We start from the raw sequence: 19,931 nt of genomic DNA, 5'->3' as shown, positions 1-19,931 counted from the left end.
GTACATGCATGTATATATATGCATACACAGTCTAACAATGTTAATTTTTTTCTTTAATTTTGAATAATCTTTAGATTATAAGCATAAGAAATACTCAAAATGTCTCTTTCTAAGAATTTATATCCATGTATATTTACGTGTGTGTGTATATATATATATACAAAATGAGATTTGGGACCTTTAATTCATTGTTATCAAATAACTCTGTTCCAAAGTAACTGTCCCTTTGCAGCCAGTTAAGCCTACTATGCTCTTTTCTCCATGGGGGCCTGGTGTGCAATGGCTGCAAACCGCAGCCTCCTCGGTAGTGTACGCAGCCTGTTGCCTGTACCGCTTGCCCCAAGGGAACTTGGAGACAGCTTTTTCCAGTGGACATTCATGACTGGCATGCTGTCCCCAGTCTAGGCTCCACGCAGGTATGTGTGGTGCCTTTGGAAAGCCCCAGGGCACAGTGGCCAGGGTCCACGTTGCCCAAGTCATCATGTCCATCCATACCAAGCTGCAGAACAAGGAGCATGCGATTAAGGCCCTCCACAGGGCCAAATTTCAGTTCCCTGGCCACCAGAAGATCCACATCTCCAAGAAGTGGGGATTTACCAAGTTTAATGCAGATGAATTTGAAAACATGGTGGCAGAAAAGTGGCTCATCACGGACGGCTGTGGGGTCAAATACATCCCTACTCGTGACCCCTGGACACATGGCGGACCCTGCACTCATGAGAGCTTCGGCGCTGCCCCCTCCTTACTCATGCCCACCCATAAATCCTATTTTCCTGTCAAAAAAAAAAAAGTGATTGTCCCATTTTGTCCTAGTATTCTTTATTGATGATGTCACTGCTCCCTTATTGGTGGCTGAGTTTATCAGCATAGGCAATAAAGGAATGGAATGCTAAAGCTAGCTTATTAAATTCTTGTGTAACTTTAGTAAAAGGATACTTTAGCCACCTGAGTCTGGTTTCAAACAATATTGGTGCACTCAGGCTGTGCCCCTCCCCATTCCACTTCAGCCCAGGATCTTATAAGTGCCACTGCTATTTACAGGGGCTTTGTGATTGTTAACTGTTGGGAGACAGAAGAGGGAGAAGCATGAGGGCAGTAGGGACCTCTCTGACCAGCCCCTTGGAGTAGGTTTTAGTCACTAGAGAAAAGGACGAGAAGCCAGTCGGACTGATTTGTGAGACAAGTTGAGGCAGGTCAGTGTGAGAGCCAAGAGAGATGGAATGGTTCTGTGGGAGCTGTGAGCCCTCTGTAAGACATAGGGCACAAGCAGAGCTGATTGGGGCTCACAGCTTGGTGGAAAGGAGCATTTTCTTAGCCCCTGCATGGAATCCAGACTACTGCAGCAAACCAAGCTGTAGATCCCATACCACTGGCTCAGGCACTGGCATTCTCATGGCGAGCACCTCTTTCTAATGAAAACGCGGGGGGCAGATGTGCACAAGAAGAAAGGGAGAGGGAGAAGAACACGGTGGCAGCATATGAAAACAGCAGGGATCCTTCGCTTTGAGAGTATCAAATGAGGGTGTGTATGCGTCTGTGTGTGTGTCCCAGGAATAAGTAGAGGACATTTTGGGAAAATCCAAATATTCCTATTTGGATCTCAGGACCATTTGCAAACTCGGCTTAACAAAAATATATGTATATTTAGTGGCTGTTGCTAGACGACATTAGGGATGTTCTGCAGTCATGAAGCCAATATTTGTTGAACTCTGCTTTCTATTGAGGATCACTAGTGCTTTACTCCTTAGTCTTTTTTCTTTCTTTCCTGTTTTCATTACTTAAGGAATGCTGAATCTCTCATCAGTCTTAATCTAGGATATTTTGCTTACTAGGAAAGACCATGGCATTTCTGGCATAGGTAAAATAATTTCATATGATACATGCTTTCCCACTAAAATGCACAGTTATGAAAAATAAAATCGACAATGAATTATTCTGATTTTCTCTAAAGAACCACTTAGCACATATTAGAGTCAACAATGAAGTAAGACTACCATGATCAAGAAAAGGATAAAAGAGTGATGGGGGAAAGCATAGTAGATGAGGTACTTCAGCAGCAAGGATTCAAGAGTTAGGATGGAATTTGAGGCAAAACCCAAAAAGCTTGGATTTCTGCTTCAACATCATGAGTAGCTGGGAGCTGAGTTATACCACCCCTTCCCAAATACAACTAGACTCTTGATAAGATGCATTCTTAGAGGCCGCTCTAGTTTCACTGGAGGTGGAAGGGATTTCCAGGGCTTATCCCACCAATTGAGGATAAACAGGACAACCAACTAGAACTGAGCCTGGAAGCACCGGAAACCTGGGCTCCTAATATTGTTGGCCAAAGTGTATTTCTGAGCTACGCAGGAATATGGTCAGGATTCTGGAAGATGGTCCCCAAAATGCGGGAGCCAGGATTTTAGTAGTGGGAAGTTAGCATGACAGCCCACGTGAAGAAGAGTCAATGTGATGGGAAGCCAGGATAGATCTATGGACAATGGTGAGGAATAAGTTTGCATGAAAACTGAGTTCCAAACCAACACCTGGACCTTTGGATCAGCAGTGACAAAGAGAGTTGATTCTGAGACTCCCAATCTAATGCAAAAGCCCCCAAAGAGGCCTGTGAAATAGGAGATAGGAATGTTCCCCAATAACATAAACAATGACAAAAGTGGGGTCAAATGCCCTTTAAAGGAAAATATCCCTAACTAGGACCTCAGGACTCCCACAGATTAATATGACATCACATCAACACATGAAATAACAGATTTAGAAAACCAAGGGCTAAAGACATTAACACTCTCAGAATTTCTTTGTATAAAATATTTAAAGACATAAAAATAAAATTGCAAAGATCAACATACTCAAGAAAATTTTCACAAATAAGAGTACAGACTTGGGGCTTCCCTGGTGGCGCAGTGGTTGAGAGTCTGCCTGCCGATGCAGGGGACACGGGTTCGTGCCCCGGTCCGGGAAGATCCCACATGCCGCGGAGCGGCTGGGCTCGTGAGCCATGGCCGCTGAGCCTGCGCGTCCGGAGCCTGTGCTCCGCAACGGGAGAGGCCACAATAGTGAGAGGCCCAAGTACCACAAAAAAAAAAAAAAGAATACAAACTTAAAAATAATTGGCTTCTAGAAATAAAAATATATGCAATCATGGACGTTAAAAATCTCAAAAGATAAGCTGAGTGTATATCAGAGTAGACACATTTGAGAAGAGGGGTAATGAACTGCAAGGTATACCTCCTTATGTCACAAGAGGAAAAATTTATTCTCACTGGTAGAAATGTAGATTGTTCCAGCCATTTTGAAAAAGCAACGTGGCGACATCTCTTAAAATTTCAAGACAGACAAGCTGAGTTCTGAGAAAATAATTAAAAAAAATAAAGGCACCTACCTGTAAGCATATAAATAATGAAGGGAGATGGATAATTGATTTTTATTAATGGGTTATTTATTCTTCTTTTTACCGCTGACTTCTATGACTGTTATAATTTGGAAAATTGCAAGCTAAGAATATTATTAGAGAAAAAGAATAATAATAAAAATACCTGATATTTATATAATATTTATTATATGCTAGCCACTATAAACACTTTTTATATATATATAAAGTCATCTTTTCAACAATCTTATAAGGTAAGTACTAATATTACTTTGAAATATGGGTTGCTCAAGAACATATGACTAGATAATAGAGAGTTTGAACACAGGCAGAGAGTCTTATTCTAAAATTTTCACTTTTACCCACTCATAATCTATACACTTTTAAATACAAGCAAAATATAGGAAAAAGAGTCCTTTACAACCCTCAAAACAGATTGAAAGAAGCCTGGAATGGTAGTTAACACGTTTGTATATAAATAGCTTGTGAGATATAAAACTCCAACAGGCAGGAGAATTTGAAGACCAACATCTGTGTTACAAATATGAAAAGTCAAAGAGGCTTTCCAGAATGAATTTTCAGTTCCCAAAGTGCAGCACATCCTTGTCAAAAAGACAAAAACAAGAATTAATAACTCAGTACAAATCCCTGGAGTCCTGTTAAATTTAATCTGGCTATCTCTCCTCTTTTAGGAAACTGAGAGTTAGGGAGATTAGTATTTAATAGGAGATGGGTTCCTTACAAATGTACCCACTGTCAACTTCTCCAGTTGGAAAGTTTGAAGAAAAATCACAAGCTGAATCCAACAACAATAAAAGAGAATCTCTTACAGTTCATTAGAACTGAATATTTTGTAAATAATAGTTAGGCTATCTCTTCAGAATTGTAGGTGATCATGAATTAGAAGTAAGGAAATGAATAGTGAAAATCTGTGTGGACTTAAATAGTGACACCTCCCCTGAATATAGTTTAAGCATGTTTATCCTGAAATGAAATTTCAATGCAACATGAAATTTCAGATGATCATTTAATGTTTCCCTTATTAAAAATGATTACTCAGGCATGACTTCAATAAATTATCTAGGAAAAAAAAAACAGAGTTAAGTACCATAACTGTTTGCATGTTCTTCCACGTTAATATCATTGGGAAGAGTAACAAGCTAAAATATCAATATATTTAAAATCCAACCCACTGCTCAATTTTCCCTCTTTATAATAGTTGTAGAAGAAATTCTCTACTACATTTCATGCTAGATGTCTTAAAAAATCATCATCTGCTCTCACTGGGGTATACTCAGACTGCCTCATAAGGTGGACATTCCTAGGGAGATAGTCAATCGGTATCAAATTCTACTTAAATGTACATCATTTTTTTTTTTTTTTTGCGGTACGTGGGCCTCTTACTGCTGTGGCCTCTCCCGTTGCGGAGCACAGCCTCTGGACGCGCAGGCTCAGCGGCCATGGCTCACGGGCACAGCCTCTCCACAGCATGTGGGATCTTCCCGGACCGGGGCACGAACCCATGTCCCCTGCATCGGCAGGCGGACTCTCAACCACTGCGCCACCAGTGAAACCCATCATCATTATTTTTTCAAAGTTCATTCGACAAACTGGTTTAGGTTTAGGAAACTAATGAATAGAAAAGAAATACATTCTTTTTATAGGAAATGAAATCATTGTTCTCTTGATTGAGAACAACCTCTCCATTTTGCTACTTAGTGCAACTAATATTTAGCAATTATTAAGTTTGATAAATTGCATATAATTAGTAAGCAGCCAACAAGCCACAACAGAGGAAAATATTCACTTGCCAATAATTTGGTCATCCTTTTCTGGTAGAATGTTTTGTCTCAGCTTAGGGGCTATTTAATTGTAGTCACAGAGGAGCCAGGCTCAGAATTCTGCTACACAGCAGGGGAGAACTGCCCTCAATTACAAAGAAATTCAGCCCAGTCTTTCTACCTATGATCTGTGTTTCTATTAACCCTAAACTAGCTCATAAACAATTGGTGAATAAGGGAGTGATATCAGTATGTGTTGATTGTTATGTTGATTCATATGGGATTTTTTTATAGACAAGTGGAAACAGAAGAGGGAATAGAATTATGACCTTTATCAGGAAATATCCTTCACCCCAGCTGCTGCACAGGCCAGGAGGTCTTCCATCTGTATTTTAACAGCTTCCTCCCAGGGAGCTCACCCCAGCCTTGAAGGATTCTCCTGTGCTCAAAGTTCTATTAACACCCGACTTTTCCCAGTGCCCACAAGCCAGCATTTCTAATCAACTGTCTTTGCGAATTTTCACATCCCTTGAGCATCCTACTGTCTACGCTGTCCAAATTATCTCCAAGGTCCCCAATTATTGTTTCTTTAGGGCTCTGGATGTAAAGTTACATGGGTTTTGAGTGGTCTGTCCCTAAAATTATTTTCCCATAGGCCCTATTGTTTCAAATGTGTGAATTTGCAGAACACAAATCCTTTTGTATATATCATGTTATAACAGAATAACTTTATTGCTAAAAGACACCCTATGGCTAATGGGGAGCTAATCATTTGAGTTTAGGTTCTATAAAGACATAAGAACATTTAATAGAATTAAAGTAGTACTTCTTTAAAAGAACTGTATATAAAAACAATCGCTCAGAAGACAGTTTGCCATCAAATAATTTGCTTTATTTAATGAGTTAAGGCTTGTCTTTAACTTCAAAGAATATACTAGAAACATATAGTACCCTGAATATACTCCTTTCTAAATTTTAGTCTGATGCTAGGACTATTATTTGATCTAGAGCATATGTTCCCAAGCAGGCCTGGGTCCCCACTAGGCTCCTGCTACCTTGAACAACATACATTTGGGGAGAGGGGCTAAAATGGTAGTCATTAGCCATTTCTCCCAATACTTAGTTCCTCCTCTAGATCAAGAGTCTTAATCTCACAGAAAATGATGCTACTCTGATATAAGACAGCTGTTCTCAATGGGAAGGAATCATAGTAAAATGAGAAGGTGAAATCTTAAAAATAGGCACCAGGAAGTCTAGCCCACATCAAAGGTAGAATCTTTGGAATAAAAGAAAATAAGGAGAGGGAATATGGTATTAAGACTTCCCATGTTGCGAAATACTGACCCAGACGAGTTAATAAGAAAACTCAATAATATGGGACGTTTTTTGAAAGCAAAAGTTATTGCTATCACTTAGATTTTTAACCAAGGCCATCTTCTATTTCCACATGATCCCCTCCCACTTGATGACTAATTGCATTTTTCTAAAGAAAGGCATAAATCAGAGTGAAAGTAGGTGTACTGAGAATATTTATAAATACATATTTATATATATGTATGTTCAACCTTATTTGAGAAATGAGAGTTCTTTCTCAATCTTGATCTTTAAAATAGAACTTAGAAATAATAGTGAAGATGGGTGCTAAACTCTTTTATCATAGAGATTTAGGTTCTGTCTATAATTAAAAATAAGTTCCTACAAATCAACAGTAAACTGTCCTGAGGAAGCTTAAGATGATTTATGGGCCAAAGTATTAAACTTGTCAAAGGCCACAGTTTAACAACACAAAACTTAATAGTGACTTGATTTTAATTAAGAATCGCTGTAGATATATGGATTGCTGGATCTGAACATTATTATGGGACCTTACTTATAGTAATATGAATTTGAATCTTAATATCGAATCCAAGCTTTTGCCTTTTATTTTATTCATCAAAACTATATCTGCTTCATTGGATCAAGCTTTAAGCACACTTCCTACAGAAGTTGTATATTGATGAGCTACTTCCATCTTGGAATTCTATGAGAAACCCCTCCAATGCTCAAATGTATATGAGAACAGAAAGATGGACAGATTGGGTGGTCATTGGGTAGGGTAGAGGAGAGTGGGGAGACGCAATGACGTTGGGTAGAGGGCATTCCTCTTTCTTTTCTGAAAACTAGTAGACCCCAAAGACAGGAGACATATTGAGCATACTTTCTTTGCATCATCCTTATAATTTTGTTCTTTGGATATGAAGTATTTGGAAAATATTAGGAAAAGAACAACAGTGACCTGGTAATGAAACTGCTAACTTTTATTCTTCCTTTGTCCTAAAACATACTTGGGAACAAACTGAGAAACATTAAGGAACATTAATTGTGTCTTTGAAATTCAAATCATGCAATTCCACTCTTACAAGATTTTTTAAAAAGCTTTATATGAAAAAAGGATCCTCGTCCCTGACTTAATACATCGCCTTTTATTAGGATCAGCACATCTCTTTCTCTCATTGGATTAGTATACCCCATGAATCCTTAGTTGTTTTATGCATAAAAGGTGCTGAACAGAGGTTTCTGAGTTATGAATTAAAGGGATACTTAAATACAGCTCACTGCTCAGTAGCATGGGGGAAATGACGACCAGGAAGAGGACAGGAGAACTAAATTACTAACAAAATAAAGGAGAACGAATGAGATTTCATACTTTTTGGAGGGGGGAAGGGTGAAAGCCAATAATTTAAGTTAATGATGCAAATGAACAGAGAATGACCCATTTCTGTAACAGCCTTTCTACCCCTCGTATGGGCAGAATCAAGTCTGTGATGAGCCATTGCCTACACCTTTCATAGCCCCAAGAGCCCAAGTCATCCCTCTCACAGTTTCCACCCTTCCCCAGGCTGCTAATAATGCACTTAGTGGCCAAAAGAACAGACTGGACTTCACTTCTCTAAACACATCTGTGCCCTGGACATGGACCTGCACAACATTAGCAGTAACTGACATGGCCACCCAGATATTGATAAGCTGATTATATTATTTATATGGGGACGCACAGGACCTAGAATAGCCAAAACAATTTTAAAAAAGAAGAAAAATTGAAGGAATCATTATTTTATCTCAAAATTACAGTAATCAAGACAATTTTGGAACTGGAATAAGAATAAACATACAGATCAATGGAAGAGAACTGGCAGTCAGAAATAGACTCTCACATATATGGTTAAATGATAAGTGACAAATGTGCAGGGTAATTTAATGAAGAAAAGATAGTCTTTTCAACAAATGCTGTGAAACAATTGGACTTGCATATGCCCTCACTATGCATGTCAAAAATGAATGTCAACATTTATTTTATACCACAGGCAAAAAGTAACTAAAAATGGACCATAGACCTAAATACAAAATCTGAAACTACAAATTTTTAGTAAAAAAAAATAAAAGAAAAACCTTTGTAATCTTAAGTTGGACAAAGATTTCTTAGAACATGTAATGGTTCATTTTATGTGTCAACCTAGCTAGAATATAGTGAATATAGTTAGTTGTTTGGCCAAACACTAGATTAGATATTGCTATAAAGGTATTTTTTAGATGTGTTTAACATTTATAATCAGTTGACTTTAAGATTATTCTGCATAAGGTGGGTGAGCCTCAAACAATCAGTTGAAGGCCTTAAGAGCAAAGGCTAAGGTTTCCCGATGAAAAAGGAGTTTTGCCTCCAAACTGCCACATAGAACTTCTTCCTGAGTTTCCAGCCTTCAGATGCAAGACTGCAATATTAACTCTTTTTTTAATTGTGGTAAAAGAATAATAATAACATGAGAGCTACACTCTTAACACACTTTTAAATGAACAGTAATTATTGTTAACTATAAACACATCATTGTACCTCAGATCTCTAGAAGTTTTTCATCTTGCCTGACTGAAACTTTATACCCATTGAACTGCATTTCCCTCACTTCCCTTCCCCCAACCCCTGACAATCACCATTCTACTTTCTACTTCTACAAGTTTGACTACCTTCACTAGCTCATATAAGTGAAATCATGCAGTATTCGTCCTTCTACGCCTGGCTTATATCATTCAGCATAATGTCCTCAAAGTTCATCCATGTTGCAGCATATGATGGGATTTCCTTTTTTTTTTAAGGCTGAATAATATTTCATTGTATGGATATACCACATTTCCTTTATCCATTCACCCAGCATTGAATATTTAGGTTGTTTCTACCTCTTGACTATTGCGAATAATTCTGTGATGAACATGGGAGTGTTCTCTTGAAATTGCAGCCTGCTGCCTTGACCTATGGATTTTAGACTTACCAGCCCTCATATCCACAATCACTTGAGCCAATTACTTAAATCTCTCTCTGTCTCTCTGTCAACTAGAGCTCTTATACCTTGTTCTGGGGAATATAAATGGCATGGCCACCTTGTTATAATATTGAACATACACCTACCATATGACCCAGCAATCCCACTCTTATCAAGAGAACTGAAAACATATGTCTACACAATGACGTTTTAGCATTTTTATTTATAATCACTCAAAACTGGAAACATCTCAAACATCCTTCAACTCGAAAATGGATAATAAATAAATTATGGTATATCTACACAATAAAATGCTATTCAGCAGTAAAAAGCAAGGAACTACTGATACATGCAAGAACTTGGATGAATTTCAAAAACATTATACTGAATGAAATTTTAAAAAGACACAAAAGCCTACCTACTAAATGCTTCCACATACATGACATTCTGAAAAAGGAGAAAATCATTGACACAGAAGTCAGATCAGGGAAGGGATTTCGGTGTGATGGAACTATTCTATACTTTGAATGTGGTGGTCACTGTTCTTATAATTTTAGGTAGTTACAAACATCAGTTAAATACTGGGCTTCGGATTAACAATACATTTAGGAAGTAAATTGATATTGTGACTATTGTAATGGTTTTACTGGCTACTATGTCACTGATGCATTTTAAAAGTTTTAACTCTTTCCTAAGAAGTTGAATTAAAATCTTAAACCAATTGCAAAGGAACTGTCCAGAAAGTGCAATTGGAAGAGATTAATAAAGAAAGGTATTACTTGGAGGCTAATTTGTTTTTAATTATAGCTAGAGAAATTCAACCCATTGGTCCTTCATGTGTGGCAGCCTTTTGATGAAAATTAAAATGGCTGGACTTGATAACTTTTCCAAACTTTAGATGAGGGAAGTGTATTAAAGCTCAATGAAATAATTTTAGTTAAAAGCAGAAATATGAAAAGAATAACTGTTTTACAAAAGCCAGAGTACAAAAAGAATTAGTTTTTTGAATATGAGATATTAAAGTTTAAAAACTAAATATTTTTTCTCTAAGTTAAGATGGAAAAATTTTGGCTTTGCTAGAATTAATTGTTTTAAAGAGACCAAATATTCAGAAGGAAGAGAAAAATGTCTCAAGAGAGATTACAAAATATCACTGAATTTCTCTTTTGTGCAAGACACTGCTGCCTTTTGTACAAAAACCTATAAAGTTCTAAATATTTTACCCTACATTTTTTCTATTAATCCATATAACAACTCTATAAACTATAAGAGGATACTTTTATCTATGTTAACAAACAAGAAAACTGGGCCTCTGTTTCTTTTCCAATTTACCAGTCACTACCAGTGGAGTTGTATGTCAACACTAAGGTCTTTGCACCCATACCACAGCGCCTTTCCTGAGTATAGGGAGACCTCAAAGATATTGCAGGGTTTGGTTCCAGACCAAAAAAGCAATATCTCAATAAAGCAAATATCTCAATAAAATGAGTCACAAGAATTTTTTGGTTTCCCAGTGCATATAAAAGTTATGTTTACACTATTCTATAGTCTCTTAAATGTGCAATAACATTATGTCAAAAAATGTATATACCTTAATTTAAAAATACTTTATTATTAAAAACTACTAACCATCATCTGAGCCTTCGGTGAGCTGTAGTAGTAACATCAAATCACTAGTCACAGATCACCATAACACATATAATGATAATGAAAAAGTTTGAAATGTTGCGAGAATCACCAAAATGTGACACAGAGACACGAAGTGAGCAAATGCTGTTGGGAAAATGGCACGGATAGACTTGCTTGATGCAGGGTTGCATCAAACTTTCAATTGGTAGAAAAAAACACAATGTTTTCAAAGCGCAAGAAAGTGAAGCGCAATAAAGTGACGTATGCCTGTATTATCCTCTTCTGGAATACAAAATGTTCTATTAAGTAGCTATTTGCTGCCGATTTACAGAAAACTGTTTTGTTGTTCACTCACTATTGTACTATGTTGTTGTTTTTTTTTCTTTTTGTTTTTGGCTTTTGCCTGAGTTGAGTTTGCCAACAGAGAGGAGAAAAAAAACTAAGTCTCAAAGAGGGCAAGTGACATGATAAAATATGGAGCTAGTATTTTTCATCACAAAAGCTTTTAGTTAATCTCAGTAAATGACTTATATGAGCAAAATAAATCTTTGATCAAAAATGCTATCATGAATTATTATTTAGAAGCTAAATAATATGACATCTGAGATGTGCTTTAAAATATTTCAGGACAAAGGAGGTGATGGAGATAGATGGAATAAAATTGGAGAAATGTTTGTAATTACAACTGTTGAACTTAGGTTATATATACATGGACATTCATATGCTCCTCTCTTTGCTTTTGTGTATGTTTAAAGTTTTTCATAATACAAAAGTTATTTTCAAATGCCACCATGAATCAAACTCTATAATCAAAGGCAATATTATTTGGGATTTTTTTTAATGTTTGTTCATTTATTTATTTATTTGGCTGCATCGGGTCTTAGTTGCAGCACTCAGAATCTTCGTTGCCGCATGCGGGATTTTTCATTGAGACATGTGGGCTTTTCGTTGCAGTGTGCAGGCTTCCCTCTAGTGTGGTAGGAGGGCTTCAGAGTGCACAGGCTCAGTAGCTGCGGCGTGCGGACTTGGTTGCCCCACGGGATGTGGGATCTTAGCTCCCCAACCAGGGATCGAACCCGTGTCCCCTGCATTGGAAGGCGGATTCTTAACCACTGGACTACTAGGGAAGTCCCAAAGGCAACATTATTTGTTACTGCTTCATAAATATTTGAAAAAAATTGAAATATTTGAAAAAATAAAGCGAGGTTCTTGTACTAATAATGCACATTCATTTCTATCAGGAATTTTTCTCTTCCTTACTGTTTACAATCATCTTACTTTCAAAAACAATAAGTTTTCACATCAAAATGAAATATAACAAGTGAGAGAAATAAAGAGGAAAGAAAATAAAGTAAAATCTAAGAACACCAAGAAAAGTTCTCATCAACCAAACCATCACAGGGTTGGCTGCTGAATGTCATTTAATTTTCAAGCTGCTGAACAAGATCGTAAGAGGAATGACACTGAAAGGCCAGGGCACTAGGAGAACGGTCACTATTGTATCAAAGTAAAATAGCCTTTAGTTTGTAGGCTTTTTCTCAATTTTACAATGTCACAGACCATCCAGCATATCGATGCATTTTAAATCTGGTATTTTCACTCTATCCAAGTTAAAAAAAAATAGATTTGGCGATGTCCAGTGCTTTCTGAATGTAAAAGAAGTAAGAGACTAAGAATGGGGGGGCAGGAAACAAACCAAATATTACTAATTGCATATGAGACACTATCCAGACTCAACACGATAGTCTACTGGAAATGCCTTCTACAGATGCTAAAACTGTTCTCTTGTAACCATTTTTCTTCAGTCTTTGTAGAAAATCATGGTTTTGCAAGTGCAGCCTCATACAAGTGCAAGGACAACTAGTGCTGACACAGTAAAAGAAATATAAACTCTTCAGAATTGGCCAAAGAAATTGAAGATAACCAGCCCATTTAAGCCCCTTGATCATCATACTTCCCTCTCAATGTGCATGTGAAAAGAATGTAAAATAACTCAAATAGAAAGCTTCCTCTAAATCTGTTGTGGTCAATCTAAAATAATTATAAAATGCCTGATGTGTCTATTACACGTGTTAAAATCTTGAACATTAATAAACCTGAATTAGAGAACAAAATTAAATAATCAGCAAAATGTTGACCAAGGAGTCCTTGAATTGACAGCTGTGTACACATCCTCCTTATCAATGTCAAGGAAGTTTATGAATCTCTGATGAAAGGACAATGCCCCTGGTATAGCACGGCTGAACAGAGAGAGAGCAGGGAGCCCATATCACCATTCATTATATGAATAATAATTTCAAGACATTTTCATATCTGCATGTTTCCATTTCAAGTTTAAAATTCTGTCTTTAGTTAATCTTTGAGAAATTGGCATAATTTATTTCACCACAACACTTAAACTCATAAAGTGAGGCTTCCTTGCAAAAGCAAGTAAAGATATTAAATTAGGATGTCAGTTTCTTCTCTGCTTTAGGATTTTAGGAGAGTAAGGTTAGATAGAGATGAACCAGGAATGAACATGATAACTGCAACACAAAACCATAAAATTTTTGAACATTAAGTTAATAAACCCAATCTTAGATAGATTAGATACATGAGAAATGGTGTATTGAATATAACATGCTCTGTGTCCTATGCAATGTTGACCTGAAAAAGGGAAATATGTTTTTTAAAGGGGTCAGTTCACAATGAACTACCTTCAAGTTCTGTGCTGGCATCTGCTGGCTCAACAAGGGCAATTGTTAAATTTTCAGGAATTTTGTGAGTCAATTTTTAAACACCCCTATTATTAAAAATTAAGTTATATTAACTTACAATTAAATAAATCCTATTAATAAGAAATATAATAGTCATCATTCATAAATTATTTTGCTATTGTCTACATTCTTGAGGTTCTTTATGTCTATTTATTTTATGGTGGGAACATCAAAATTGAGTGCTACTGCATATCTCTTCCCAATTCCATTTTCATACCAAGTTAGTAGGTTAAAATAGAACATGATGAGATTATTTACACCATGGAAATCAACAAATACTATGAATCAGTATTGTTTTTCCTAGAAAGCTGGTTATTAAACATTTATCAACATATTCCTGCATATTGAATTTAGAAGAATAAGATAAACATGATTACACATAAAGAGATTTTTATAAATAAAAGTTAAGGAAAAATGTCTATCCTCTATCACATTACTGTTATAAATTCTTACTTGTTTGACACCTCAATGAAGAGAGAATTATTTTATTTAACCATGTGTCTGTATAGTTCATTTGTTTTCTCTAAGTTGGAATGGTCCTAAATAATATATTATGGACAGAAAAGAATCCATTATATTTTTAATTGTTTATAAAAATACTCACATAATAGTAAATCGTTTCTAAGTATATTTATATCAACAAATTCTTGTCCATGTCTAACATTTAAATTAAAGATGGAATAAAGCTGATTAGCAGATTAAACACAATGTCTTCACAAAAATAAATGGGAATTTGGAAATGCCCATTTCCCAGTTGTTAAAAAAAAATAAGAGGCTGAATTTGGAAATTCATTGTACAGAAACGAAATCCTACGTGATCCATATTTTATACATAAACTCACATACATGAAGGAACTTGAAAATAGTACAACACTGAATAGAAAGAGATATTTGGTATAGAGAAAACTCTACTGGAATTCATACTGAGATAATTTCATGGAATAATAGGAACTTGAGCTGGATTTTTGTAGCAAGAGTAGAAAAACAGAAGGAAAAGAGTAACCATACCACCTGGTAGCACCAATAAACATTAACACTACTACTGCCAAGTGAAGAGCTAGTTTGTAGCTACTCACAATACTCACAAGAGCTATTAGTAGAATAATTCCCTCTTATCCATGGGGATACATTCCAAGACCTCCAGTGGATTCCTGAAACTATGGATAGTACCAAACCCTATATATGTTATGTTTTTTCCTATACATACATACCTACAATAAAGTTTATTTTTTAAATTAGACACAGTAAGAGATTAACAATAACTAATAATAAAATAGAACAATTATAACAACATACTGTAATAAAAGTTATGTGAATATCATCTCTCTCTGTTTCTCAAAAATATCTTATTGTACAAATTTAGTGCCTTCTCCATGTTAACTAAGCACTTATCAAGCACTGTGACCATAACTTTTGCAGTTTGAGGTGTGACAGCAAAATTAGCATGAATTTCTTTTTCCTTCTCCACAATTCCATTGATAAAATTTCATTCTTACCATACATCTTAGCAACCTCAGGATACAATTCTTTTTTCTTTCCTTATTAGGTTGAGAACTTTCTGCTCTTCACTTAAAGGAAGCATATAACGGCTTCTCTTTGGCATATCCAAATTGCCAGCATCACTATTCTTGTGCTTTGGGCCATTATTAAGTAAAAGAAGTATGATTTGAATACAAGCACAGTGATATCAATCTGATAACCAAGATGGCTACTAAATGACTAATGGACAGGATATGCTGGACAAAGGGATGATGTACATCCCAGGTGGAATGGAGCAGCACGGCGTGAGATTTCATTGTACTACTCAGAATAGCGTGCAATTTAAAACTTATGAATTGCTTATTTCTGGAATTTTCCATTTAATATTTTTGAACTGTGGTTGACCACGGGTAACTGAAAAAAATGGATAAGGGGGACTATGGTATTGTTAGAATAGAAATGCTTTCTAACCTAAGAAGAGGCTCTTTTTGGCTGAGGCCTGAAGGAGAAGCCCTGTTTGAGCGGTGTCGATAACTATCTGGTCATGTTAAAAATGTAAGAAACTGACCTTTTTTTTTTTTTTTTTTTTAAGATTCCATATATATATGTTAGCATACGATATTTGTTTTTCTCTTTCTGACTTCAAGAAGAACCTAGGGGCAGGACAGGAATAAAGATACAGACCTACTAGAGAATGGACTTGAGGATACGGGGAGGGGGAAGGGTAACCTGGGACGAAGTGAGAGAGTGGCATGGACATATATACACTACTAAATGTAAAATAGATAGCCAGTGGGAAGCAGCCGCATAGCACAGGGAGATCAGCTCGGTGCTTTGTGACCACCTAGGGGAGGGTATAGGGAGGGTGGGAGGGAGACGCAAGAGGAAGAGATATGGGGATATATGTATATGTATAGCTGATGCACTTTGTTATAAAGCAGAAACTAACACACCACTGTAAAGCAATTATACTCCAATAAACATGTTAAAAAATGTAAGAAACTGCACTAGTAAAATGTAACGTGGTAATGGAATTTAGTAAAAAGAGGCTGGATAATAAAGAGATATATATTGTGGGAGATCTTAAATATAACTTTAAGATAATATGGAAGACTTAGGAAATGCCTCTGATACCATATCCTCTCTGCCCACCGCACAGGTCATATTCATGTTCGGTGGATAGCTGTTATACATTTTTATGGCTTCCTGTCTCAAGGAGCTACCTGTCTCAGCATGAGTTCTTTCCCTGGTTACAGGTATACATCTGTCCTGATCAAGGAACAGGTCATAAGGGCCAGGTAGTTATACCCTCAGCCAATAAGGCAAGGGAATTAGTGATAAATGCCCCCAGTTCCTTGTCCCTCATTGGGGGAGTTTAGGGAATTGTTCTAAACAGTTTCTCAGAAGCTACCCAGCTGGGCTGAATTCCAGTTACCCTACACCATTTATCGTGTCCTCTACCTTCCCTGCTTCACCTCCCCACTCCTTCAACATGCTTCTCAGAATTATTTCAACCCCCCAAACCCTGCCTCCCCTAAAAAATCCTCCTTGTACACAGTTCTTTGTCTTAGAGTCTCCTTTTGGGGAAATCCAAACTATTATGGAGTCCGTAATATTCAAGATATTCAAGACTGAAAGTGATATGAGAACAATAAGTAATTTATTTATGGCCAATAAATTTCAAATAAGGGTTTTCATGCTATGTCAATACAATTCTTGGACTGACTTAGAAGAGAGAAAACTACTTCACATAGGTGAGCCTAGGATCATGAAAACAACTCAGTGAGTGTTTGTATGGTATGTGCTACCTGCACTACAGAAAGCACTCGGGGATATCGGGATGAACAAAACTGCCTGTGCCCACAAAGTACATGGTCTGCTTACACGAAAATTCCCAATGGAGACAGTAAACAGAGAAAAATAGGAAATTAGATTCCTCAAAGGTGATCAAAGAATTGTACTTATTACTAGACTCATAGATGTCAAGCGGAATGCTTGCAAAATCCTGACCAGGCCACAGATTGATGTCATTTATTTGGAAGCTGATACTAGCAAATTTGGGGACATTCTTCAGAACTGACAGTAGAAAGGGATTTTCCTCTGGGGATGAACAGCAAATTGGTCTAACTATACTTGACATTATAATCACACCAGGCAATTATCAAATGCATTGTTGCTGGACAGCAGCAATGTCATTGATCTGCTGCCTGGCCAAAGTGCGGTCCAGTTCTTCAGTTCAAAGCTCAGGGTTTTTGAGGGCTTTTTATAAAATAAGGTCAAAGCTCTTGAAAGCCCTTGGAAATCAACTCAACTATCTACTGATGGAAACTATAGACCTCCGCTTCCCTTCCTATCCCATGATTACACCAGCCTCTTGCCAACCCAAGCTTCGTACACCCCTTTAGGGATTCATAAGCATCCCAAACTTACTTCAGTCTAAAGCTACAAATCTTATCAAAATACAAGGGACTCTAGAATTACTTCCCAATATAGCTGTTTGGATAAGAACAAGTGGAGGGGACTAAAATACAAGGGAACACAGGAGAGCAGCCATAGTCAGAATACCAACAATTGTGTCATTACCCATATCTTGTGTTCTCTCTGTAAAATTAACCAATATCCAATTTCCCTGAACCTGAAGCCACATAATGAACTCCCTGGAGCAAGTGAATTTTTATATTTTAATTATTTTCTATTCTGCTATAAAATCACCATGCAAGTACATTATAGCAAATCTATATGAAAGGAATAGTGGGAATGCTAAATAGGCCACTTACAATAAAAGTGAAACATCTTAATTTCCGTAAAAAAGTCATTCTCTTTTAAATTAAATATTAAGAAAAGTAGAAATAACCAGTTTCTGCCTTTGTAGGAGTGGTTTGGGTACCTCAGTGAGAGCCCCAAAGCAATGATGTACACTAGACAACCCCATCCCACAAAGCCTCGCCTCCTACATGTGGAAGAATTTGACCCATCATGTGGAGTTTCATTTCTGAAAATGACACCAGGGCCATTATGTTGGAATAGAATAAAAACTAATAAAATTGTATGCCAAATGTTTAATCAAATCAATAATACAATTCACTGAGTTTCTTTGGAGATCATTTCCTAAAATAAATATCAGAAATTACAGTAAATTTCAAGTAGAAATATACACAGAAAAATGCACATGTGCTCTTTTTAAAAAGCTGATTATATCTTGCTGGTCTAGTTCTATGTATAAGCAACTGCCTATGCCTTTGATTTGGATGGTAACTAAAAGGGCCTTCCAACTATAATAGCCACTGTGCTGCCTGTTTGCTGTAATAGTCTCAACCTCACTGCTTCATTCCTTTAGGTCTTCTGGATTATTTTTGCCATTATTTTAAATTAAAATACTTATTAAAAGGAGAGCATCTTCTTCTTATTGGACACCTTAAAGAGCAGCTGATATCTATGGGAATATTACATGAATAAATATTATACAGCAGTGACAGCATCTACAATGAAGCATGAAAAAAACGCTCTTTTTCCAAGTGCCTATTAGGTAAATTATTGCTACTCTCAGAAAGGAGTTCTGATTTAACAGCTCAAATACTTCCTTCATCATTTTAATTCAATTGATACTATTTTCAAAGAAAATTAGATTATCAGCATAGAAGTAGACCTTGAAAGCCACATAGTCTAACTACCTCATTTTACACTTGAAGACGGTGAATCTCAGAGAGGTTGACCTGCCAAAAGCCGAGCAGATATTTATCGGCAACTCTATAACCAGAACTCTGGTCCATGTCAGAAGCTAAAGCCAGTCAGATGTTTCCAGCAAACCGCTCAGAAATAGGGAGGGAAGATGGAATATATGGAACAATTACAGAGCACCACCATTTTTATCACAAGTTCTGAGAATAATTTCCTCCAAGTGTTTTCTGATACAACTGAAATTAGAATGTGAGTAGCTGCCATGCCTTCTTATAGTATACCAAGTAGGATGTGTCATTTTTTATAAATTAAAACATGGCTAGAAAGATAAGCCTGAAATGTTAATAACAGTTATTTCTGGTTTTACTTTCTTCTTGGCATTGTTCTATGTTTCAAATCCTTTGAAAATAGTCAACAAATGATATGATAAAAACTTACTATGCTCCCCAGATAAGTCCTATTAAATAATTAATTTATACATGTGGTATTTGATAATGGCGAAAAAAGTCATCTTCCCAGATCTCCTATATTTGACATATTAGTATAATGTCTTCAGACAGTAGTGATTTTTTTTAATTTATTTTTTATTGAAGTATAGTTGATTTACAATGTTGTGTTAGTTTCAGGTATACAGCAAAGTGATTCAGTTACACATACATATATATCTATTTTTTTCAGATACTTTTCCCTAATAGATTATTACAAAATATTGAGTATAGTTCCCTGTGCTATATAGTAGGTCTTTGTTGTTTTTTTTATATATATATTAGTGTGTATATGTTAACCCCAAACTCCTAAGTTATCCCTTCCCCCCCTTTCCCCTTTGGTAACCATAAATTTGATTTCTATGTCTGTGGGTCTATTTCTGTTTTGTGTATAAGTTCATTTGTATCATTTTTTTTGGTTTCCACATATAAGTGATATCATATGATATCGGTCTTTCACA

The 19,931-nt window shown here is 36.4% G+C and overlaps 1 non-coding gene across 1 annotated transcript; it reads left to right on the top strand.

The window, feature by feature from the left end:
- Positions 1-226: 226 nt before the first annotated feature.
- LOC132521404 (small nucleolar RNA SNORA70) lies at positions 227-361 on the top strand. The gene has a single exon (XR_009540854.1). It is a non-coding gene; the product is annotated as a small nucleolar RNA SNORA70 (small nucleolar RNA).
- Positions 362-19,931: the final 19,570 nt, after the last annotated feature.

The sequence above is a fragment of the Lagenorhynchus albirostris genome, chromosome 5 (assembly GCF_949774975.1).
Source record: "Lagenorhynchus albirostris chromosome 5, mLagAlb1.1, whole genome shotgun sequence".
Classification (NCBI taxonomy): Eukaryota; Metazoa; Chordata; class Mammalia; order Artiodactyla; family Delphinidae; genus Lagenorhynchus; species Lagenorhynchus albirostris.
The sequence above is the reverse complement of the archived record's forward strand: the minus strand, read 5'-3'. Positions and strand labels throughout refer to the sequence as shown.